This window comes from Lemur catta, chromosome 22, assembly GCF_020740605.2.
Source record: "Lemur catta isolate mLemCat1 chromosome 22, mLemCat1.pri, whole genome shotgun sequence".
Classification (NCBI taxonomy): Eukaryota; Metazoa; Chordata; class Mammalia; order Primates; family Lemuridae; genus Lemur; species Lemur catta.
In genome coordinates, this window is record NC_059149.1 from 5,223,046 (window position 1) to 5,232,928 (window position 9,883).

Sequence of the window (9,883 nt, forward strand, 5' to 3'; positions counted from 1 at the left end):
ACGTCCACACAGCGCAGTGACAAAATCACCTATCAACGTGTTTCTCAGAATGTGTTTCCATTGTTAAGTGATGCAAACCTGTGTTTGATTTCTAAGAACTCTGATTGCTGTTTATGGACATCGTACCCTCTGGAATGTTTTGGGGAAGTATTAATCACAGTTACTTTAAAGTCTTCTGTTTTCCACGTTACAATTTTTCTTCAGGTGTTAATTCTCTTTTGGATGCTTTTTCTGGTCATTTTACTCAAATATTTGGTGATTTTTTTGATATTGTTTATTGACCTGAAAGTGACACCTGTTCCTAATGACAGGAAACCTGGCTTCATCGTGGTGTGGGGAAGGCTGTCCCTTCCTGCATGTGTCCAGACCAGCACTTCTCTAGGGTGTGTGAGTAGCTCACCTTCCACATTAGGGGACACCCTGCCTTGGTGGCAGCTCTTTGACTCCAGTGTCCTCGCTGGTTTCTCATGTGTCAGAATGACCACATTAGTGGGGACACACTGCAAAAGCCACTATGAAAATAGGGAAGTGCCGCTGCCGTTCCTTAGTCCTCCACCTGATTACAACTAATTACACTTCCTTTTCAGGACTCCCTGCCTTTACTCTTAGGATTATTGCGGGGTGGGGGGTGCTAGAAAACATAATTTCTTCGACAGCCCCACCTTTCCTACACGGGGACACAAATTCCACCGCTCTATTAGGTTTAACCGCGAATCTGATCTCCACAGCCCTGCGCATTTCAAACCTCGCCCTCCGCCCCGGACTACGCAGGTGCCCCAGCCAACGTCCCTGGCTGTTAGGCATTCCTAACAGTGTTCATCGTTCTTTTACATTTCTTCTGAAATATCAGTGGGATTTGGAGAACAACAAAAACAACAACAACAAAAGGAAACACATCTTTCCAGCCGGCCATCCTGTGCAGGAAATCTCTTCTGAGTTCATCCCCGCAGACCGGTCCAATCACACGTGCCGCTGAGCACCGGGAGATCTCCGGGGGCGTCGGTCTGACTCCGAGTAACCTGCACTTTGCAGACTGATGCATCCTGGACATAGGTGGGGACCAGAAAGATGATTGTGTCGGGAACAGAATTTATTGGCCAAAAAACCCCGAGGCGTGGCTTGAAGTCAGTGATCCACAAGTGCTGCTAGACTTTGAGGCTGATGTGCACTTGCCACCTGGCTGTTCGCAGCCTCCTGGACGTTGGCAGCGTCCTCCTGCGGACCCCTCCTGCTTCTAGTCTGCTCTTCGCCACACTAACCGGCCCTTCCCCTTTTCACACCTGAGCTCTCCTTCCCCGTGCCCTTGGGCTCCTCCTCCTGCAAATTGTCCCTTTAATTACTCTTTCTCTCCTTTGGCTCCTTTTCCTAGACCTACAAAATGCCCAGATGTGCCCTATTCTTAGAACAAACACAGAAGATAGGGAACAGAAATAATGAAATTTTTTCAAATAACCTGGACTGCTTTTTTAGAGAGATTCATGCCATTCAAGTCACCCTCAAAAGTATCAATGTATTTGTGTTCAATAGATAACAAATTCTGCACCCTAGAACTGTACTTTTATGTACTGTGTGCAAACATGATAGAACATAGGGCTCTGTGTAGGGTGCACAGATCCATTATGTTTATGCACATTTTTCTGAATTTTTTAAAGGGAGGTGATGTGATGGAGTGAAAACCAGGGCACTAGGACTCTTGGGTTCTAGACCAGCCATTAACTAGCTGTGTGAGCCGTGAGGCCATCGGCGAGTTACTCACCCTCTCTGTTTTAGTTTCCTGGTCAGTAGTACGAGGTTATGACTCATGACCTTTGAAGCTCTCTCCTGCTCTTAAATTCCAGACTTTGGAGATTTAAACTGGAGGTTTCACAGTTTTTAGACTACACAACTTCTAATTGTAACTTTGTTCCTTTAGGAAAATACAGTCTGCTTTATCACTACTTTAGGGCGGGTTGTGCAGGGTACGTTGTGCTGAAAATCAAAGGCTCCCTGCCTTACCTCCTTGATGGGATTGTGGATTCCAAGGGCAAATCACTCTTCTCTCTTTTAGTGAGAATTCTATTGACTTTAATTCATCACTTAATTTTAACTCATTTGTTTGCTAGATAAATGACAATGCTAATTTTAGAAAAATATGTTTAGATCTGAATTCTGCTTTACATTTTGAAAAATGCCAAAATGAAACACTTTCGGAAGCAAGCCTCTACCTGATCAGACGCAATACAGAGCAGATCAAGCCCTTGCACGCACGCCGGCAGCCAAGGTGGGGGATGACCCCAGCTTCACTCACAGAAAAGGTTAAATACTTACGTACCGTGAGAACCCTAAGGAAGTGACTACAAAGGTAACTTTAAAGCAAAGGAATTTTAATTTCAAATGTATTGGAAGAAAAATCTGTGGGCAAAATTTGCCAGCTAATTCCAACAAGTGGATGATGTCACAAGATCTATTCCACTCTGTATCACACGTGCGAGTGTGGGGACACACACGTGCTTGGACACACACATGGGAAGCCCACAAAGGGGTGTCCTATATTGTTCTTATCCTTCAGATTTCTGCCCACACCCCAGTCCTGCAGCCGTCACGGAACACACGGCCCCTCTGCACTGCCTGTCTGCAGCATTGTGGGTCTATGCTGCAGGGTTTAGAATGTCACTGGTCTCTATTTTATTTCATGAACTTTGTTTCCTTAGCTATACCAGCATATCTAATTATATCCCCAGCAGTATCTAATAGAGCTGAGCACATAGTCAAGGTGTAACTAATATTTGTGAATTAATTAAACCAGATGCCAGAAACTTTGGATTGGGTTGTTTGTTTAAAATGGGGCAGACTTGTGCTCTTGCTTAGCCCCTCCCAATACTTTTAGCTCTGTGTGTGTGACTGTCTGTGTATAATTTTCAATATGCATCTCAAAAAAACATTTTCTCATATTAAAAAAAATTTCTAAAATAATATTATCATACTTAGAAAAATTAATAATTTCACATTCAAGTTTTCCTAACTGTCCCAAAGTATTCTAATTTGATAATTAGACTGTCTAAAATAGGATTCAGCCCAGGACTGTATTGTTATGCCTCTTAAATTTATTTTAATCTCTTTCTTGGCACTGATTTGTTGAAAGGACTAGATCAGTTTTCCCCAAGAATGTCTCACTTTTGGATCTTGTCTGGTTGCTTGCTTCTCATGTCACGCAGCTCACTCCACTGTCTTCTGCATTTCCTATAAATTGAAAGTTACAGATGTGACCCTGTGACTCTGACTCAATATTTTTGGCAGGAACACATCATAGATGATAATGTGGAGTTCATGTTGTAGCATGATGAGGAGAGATCCTCTCTGGGTATTTTATCATTAGTGTTAAAACTAATCCCTGGATTATGGTATTGACAATCCGATCTCTCACCTGGATCCACTGGTAAATTGTGTGGTGTAGCCTGTAATCTTGATCCCTTTGGAGATGGTGTCTAACCAGCCGCAATGGCACACCGAAATTTCCAGAAAGTAATATTTTTAAGTTGGAATGGACCTTTTGGTGGTATAAAAACTCTTTCTCTGAAGCACCTACTATTTTCTATTGTGAACTAAAATAAAATTTTAAGGGTCACCCCGCCCCCCCCCCCGCAACTAGCTGACTGAATGGACCCCCTCGTGGCCAAAGGAATATTGCAAAACTAAATTGCCTTCCAGGAGGAAGCCAGTCAGACATGCCTCATAATGCCCCTCCCCTTCTTGGGGACATCCTCTGTAACCCATTAACAGGCCTAAGGGTGTGCAAGACACACCTGCAGGCCCTCCCTTTACACAACAAATGTATGTCCCTTGGCTTATCTCTGATACAAACAGCTCCTGTGTTAAAACATTCCAGGCCTTTAAACAAAGCTTCGTGTCTTTTCTTCGTGACCAATTACAAGACAAAGAATCTTTAAACCTACCTATCTATCACCTGTAAGTCCCCCTCCACCTGCCGCACTTCGAGATGGCCCACCTTTTTGGGCCAAACCAATGTATGCCTCCCACGTATTGATTTAGGACTTTACCTGTAACCCCTGCCTCCATGAAATGTATAAAACCAAACTATAACCCAGCCACAGCGAGTCCACTTACTCAAGGCCTCTTGGGCGTGGCTCTGGGTCATGATCCTCAAATTTGGCTCAAGTAAATCTTTTTTTTTTCTTTTTGAGACAGAGTCTCACTTTGTTGCCCGTGCTAGAGTGAGTGCCGTGGCATCAGCCTAGCTCACAGCAACCTCAAACTCCTAAGCTTAAGCGATCCTACTGCCTCAGCCTCCTGAGGAGCTGGGACTATAGGCATGTGCCACCCTGCCCGGCTAATTTTTTCTATATATATTTTTAGTTGACCAGATAATTTCTTTCTATTTTTAGTAGAGACGGGGGTCTCGCTCTTGCTCAGGCTGGTCCCGAACTGCTGACCTCGAGCAATCCACCCACCTCGGCCTCCCAGAGTGCTAGGATTACAGGCGTGAGCCACCACACCCAGCCTCAAGTAAATCTTTCTAAAATTACAGAGTTTGGCTTTTTTTCCGTTAACACTATTAAAGTTAATTCATGTAATTAACAGCCATGGTGACAACCATTTATGTCTAATCTGACATGTATTTCTTCTTTGTATTAAGGATTCTTGTTCAGTATGTCAATAAAATAATAGTGAAAATAAAAGCAGCATTGTGGCTTTGGCTCGTGGACATAATCTTAGGTTTGGGAAAACAAGGCGAGAGCAGCAAACTGTCCACCGATAGGTCGTAGATCGTCACACCCCAGGCAGGGTTACCCGCCGCAGCGCGGGGCAGCCTGGCCTGTGTGGGGTTAGACGTGCCCACCTGAATGCTCAGGGGCCGGCTCAACTTCGGGCCACACGAAGAGATCCAGCCTGCCCAGATCCCAAAGGGAAATAATAGAAAGAAGAGTGACATTGTGAAGATTAACTCTGGCAACCTTCTAAAAACAGCACTGTTAGCAGGAAGCACTCTTACAGCTGAAGGTCCTCTTCACCTGCAGACTTCCACCCTCAGGGGACAAAAGAGTGGGGAAAGATTCACCCTACTTCATTTGGCAGGATGGGTGCTCCGGCCCCCAAGAAGCACCCAGCGGGGTGTGGTGGCCACCCCTCAAGGTGCCCTCGCAGGCCCTGCCCTGGAGGGTTCCAATCTCTCACAGGGGATCTTACGGGCATTCTGGCAGGGAAGATTCTACATTGGCCTGTCCCACATACTGCAGGGTGCTTAGCACCCCAGCCCCCACACCCTAAGTGATAATAGCATTGTCATTGTAACATCCAAAATGCCATTTCAGACATTTTCAGACATCACTGGGAAATAGTGTGCATGCGTGTGCATGAGTGTGCAGGTGTGGACTGTGTGTAAAATGGGTGCAATAGCATCTCTGTTGGAAACAGGGCTAAGAGACATGTAAGGTTTTAGGGGTTTTGCAGGGCTTTGCTTTGAAGGAATCTGTGAGCGTGTGAGTTCACAGACCAGAAGCTGCCTAGCAACAGGGGGGCATCTCACCGGTCAGAGGTGAATGCAAGGCCACACCTGTCTTGAGACCTGCAAGCCAGTGCCTGATGCTTGTGCAAGGCAGAGCTCGGTATGGGGTCACAGGTTAAGGACTGATCAAAGAATGCCAGCCTGGCAGACACCTGCAGCTAAAACCAATTAGCCTCAAGGACAGTTTCTGCTTCACTCCTGACCACATGTCTCAGTTAATGAGAAACTAGATGAAGAAATATATAGCCTCTATATTTCTGTTTAGCTTTTCTGCTAATTGGCAGTTTTATCTTTAACTTGTATCTTAATCCATTCAGGGTGCTATAATGAAAGTACTAGAGACTGGGTGGCTTGTTAACAACAGAGGTTTATTTCTTAAGTTCTGGAGGCTGGGAAGTCCAAGAACAAGATGCCACAGCTCTGGTGTCTGCTAAGGGCTGCTTCCTGGTGTGTGGGTGGCCGCCTTCTCCCTGGGTCTTCACATGGTGGCAGGGGTGAGGGAGCTCTCTAGAGCCTCTTTCACAAGGGCACTAATCCCGTTCATGAGGGCGCCATCTTCATGACCTAATCAATTCCCAAAGGCCCCACCTCGGCTTTAACATATGCGTTTGGGGAAGACACACACGTTCAGTCCACAGCAGCTGGATGCTGTGACAGTGCTGAGATGGCAGTTCCAAAGTGGGAGGTGGGAAAGAGAAGGTTCTCAGATGTGCCCCTGTTCTTACTGCCCTGCCCCCTCCTAACACACCAGAGCCAGGGGGAGGCTTGGGCTGGGTGGGGACGTCCCAGAAAGTTTCTCTCTACCCCTTCAGGTGGAGCCTCCCTGGTTCTCATCTCCCGCCTCCTCTCCCACTTCCCATGATCTTGTTCTTTGTCTGTTCCCCAGCTGGCCCCCCTTCAGTCCGACTTGGCCCTTCTTGTGTGATCTCATCCAACAGAAGGAATCAAGCCCCCGTTTGTTTAGTGGAAGACTGTGACCTCATGCCCCTGCACATATGTTTTGTTAGGCTAACTTGGAGACCTGATTTGTTTTGGGTTTTTTTGTAGAGACAGGGTCTCACTATGCTGTCTAGGCTGGTCTCAAACTCCTGGTCTCAAGCAATCCTTCTACCTAGGCCTCCCAAAGCAGGTTACAAGCATGAACCACCACACTCAGCTTGTTTCTTAATTTAGTTGCCACATTTTAAAACCACGAGGTTTTTACACTATAAGCTCAAGCCCCTGAGCCCACATTCCAACATGATGGTGCAGGGTGGAGCTCAGAGAGGGGCAAGTGGGTCTTTCCGTGAGCACACGGCTCCTGGCTGGTTCCTGCAAGCCCCTGGGCCTCACCTCTCCGCACTTCAGCACCTGCTGATGGCAACGGTTTTTCCTCTCTGCCCACTTCCTGCTGTCTCTGCCAAGAGAAGTGTGACCAGGGGCTGGGGTGGGAGTGGGGGGAAGAAACCCAGGCTGCGTCCATTCTGGCCCATGCCTTGTCCTGCCCCAGATGTCTGTGTTCAACTCAGCTTGTTACCTCCACGACTGGCCTCATGTTGAAGACTTGTATATGCTCTTCATGAAATGTTTTTATCCTCTACCCCCATTAAAATAAACTTTGGCTTTTTTTTTTTTTTTTTTTTGCCAACTAATAGTTCTGACTTTCCTAAAATAAGAGCATTTGCTCCTGCATCTTCCTAAGGTGGTTTACATTTCGAAGCTTTCTTCCTTCTGCCGGCTACTGCCGGGGAAAGACACCCCCGAACCACTCTTGGTATTCAGGTGTTTTGCCCTGGCCTGGGGTGGGGAGTGGGGCACTGGGAGGAGAGAAGAGGGGCACCCTGATTAATTTACTGTCTTCTTCTGGTCTCATCTCATGGGAGAGAATGAATGGTCCAGGAGCTAGAGAAGTGGCTTCAGAGTCAGGAGATCTGGGCCCTGGTGTTGGATTTGCATGAAGTATGAAATCAGGGACAAGCCACTCTGCCTTTTGAAATAAAATAAAGCAGTTAGTTGGGTTAAGTAATCTATGAGTTCCATTCTGAGTCTAAGTCACTGATTCTACAGTTCAGATACACAGACACCCCCCATGCGTGTGCACATGTGTGGACACACACTCATGGATATTTATGATTCCATCATAATCAAGAGAATTTCAGGTCAATTCTAAAAGTTAAAATTGCCATTCACAGGGAGATTTATAAATTTTCAATCCATGCCTTCCTTTGTTCTTCTGAAAAAATGCAGTTACTATCTTTTCTTCAAATGCTCATTTCATTTCTGTTTATTTGTATGCTGCTAGTTTGTTTACACGTATATACAAGACCCTCTCTCTCCTAAGGGTCACGGAGGAACTCCCGGAAGACGAGGCTGGACAGTCAGAGGCGCACTCCAGTAGGAAGGAGAGTGATGAGGAATAGGATGGGGCTCCTTGTCTCGGGTGGGAGCACTCTCCTCCCAGTTCCTGTGATGCATGTCTTAAAAGTCTTATTTTTGTATCTTACGGGGATCAATATATAGAATATATAAAGAACTCCTGCAACTCAACAACTGAAAAATAAATGACCCAATTTAAAAATGAGCTCAGGACTTAAATAGACATTTCTCCAAAGAAGACATACAAATGCCGATAAGTACATGACAAGATGGTCAGCATCGCTAATAATCAGGGAAATGCAAATCACAGTCACGGGCAGATGTCACCTCCCGCCTGTGAGACGGCTGCCACCAAAACCCTGGGGAACAGCAAGTGTGGGCGAGACGTGGAGGGGACATGAAACGGTACAGCCGCTGTGGAAAATAGAATAGCAGTTTCTCAAAAAATTAAAATTAGAATAACCATATGATCCAACAATTCCACTCTGGGTATATACCCAAATTAATTGAAAGCAGGGACTCAGATATTGGTAAGCCCATGTTCATGGCAGAATTATTCACAGTAGTCACAGTGTGGAAGCAACCCGAGTTCCACTGATGGGTAATTGGACCCATAAAGTGCGGGCTGACCCAGCCGGTGTCATCAGCCTTACCAAGGAAGGACATTCTGGCACATCTGCAACAAGGATGCACCTTGAGAACATTAAGCTAAATGAAAGAAGCCAGTCGCAAAAATACAAACACTGTGCAATGCCACTTGTACGAGGTACCTAGAGTCAAATTCGTAGAGACAGAAAGTAGAACAGCCGTTGCCAGCGGCTGGGGGTCTGGGAGGAGGAGTTACTGTCCCATGGGTACAGTTTCAGCTCTGTAAGACACAGACAGTCGTGGAGATGGCTGCTGGCGAAGGTAGCACAGTAACGCGACCGGAGTGTGTTTAACACCACTGAGCTTCGTGCTTAAAAATGGTCAATTTTCTGTCATGTGCATGTTACCACAATTAAGACTTATTTTAAAAATGAAAGTAAACATTGATTGGGATTAATAGTAAAAAATAAAATACTGAGTAACAACCTACCCTCTGTAAAGAAAGGAAGATAAAATATAGGTGCCATAATCATGAATACTACAGGGAGTAAAAACACTCTAAACTAGAGCGATTCGAACCCAAGGCCTCTGCCCAGGGCACTACAGAGTGCCTTCTGCCCCACTGGCAAAGAAACAAGGAAGAGTTCACACTTTGGTAATAAAAATTACAATTTCCCCTGGAGTCTTGTGTCCTCAGAGAGCCCTGAACCCCCTGGGCAGCAGCTGAGAGGCCTGAGGCTCGGCGATGTGACCCCTCAGCCCCAGGGAGTGGCCGGCAGAGTCCCCTCCCAGCTGGGCAGCTCAGAACGGTGATGCTGCTGGCAAAGCCGCTAGGCGGGACCCCGGCCCTCCAACTGCCCGTGCCCAGCCAGTGCGCAGCACGGTGGCCCGCATCTGACAGTTCTGCCCAGGACACAGCTCACTGCCACGTCCGTGGTTTTGTTCACCAGGCCAGCAATCCTCAGAAGCAGGTAGAGTAGCTACTGCCTTAACCTCATTTTTTTAGGATCAAGAAATTCTCAGCAAGCTTCATCGATGTGCCCAGAGTTACACAAAGGTTGAAAAACAAAACGAAACTCAGAACCTGGTCTTAGGACCCTACAGATGCCAAGAGAATGGAAACCATGCCGTCGTAACAACTCTACTTAAGGCTGTCACAGGAGAAATGTCCTGACATTACCGCAGGCACAGCCGAAGCATGAGCACAGAGACAAAGACCAGAAGAGAAAAGGCACAAATGAAAGGATTTCCTTTGTGGAGATTTCTTGTTTCCTGCTTTAAAACACATCTTTGGAAGCACGGTGCTCACGCCAGTGAGAGGATCACCAGAGCGGAGTGGAACAGTTCCCAAGCCCCTCTCAGAAAAGGGATTGCTCCGGAAGGGCCAAGACTGAAATTTCTTATAGAAGAAATACAATAACTTTATTTTCAGTCTGG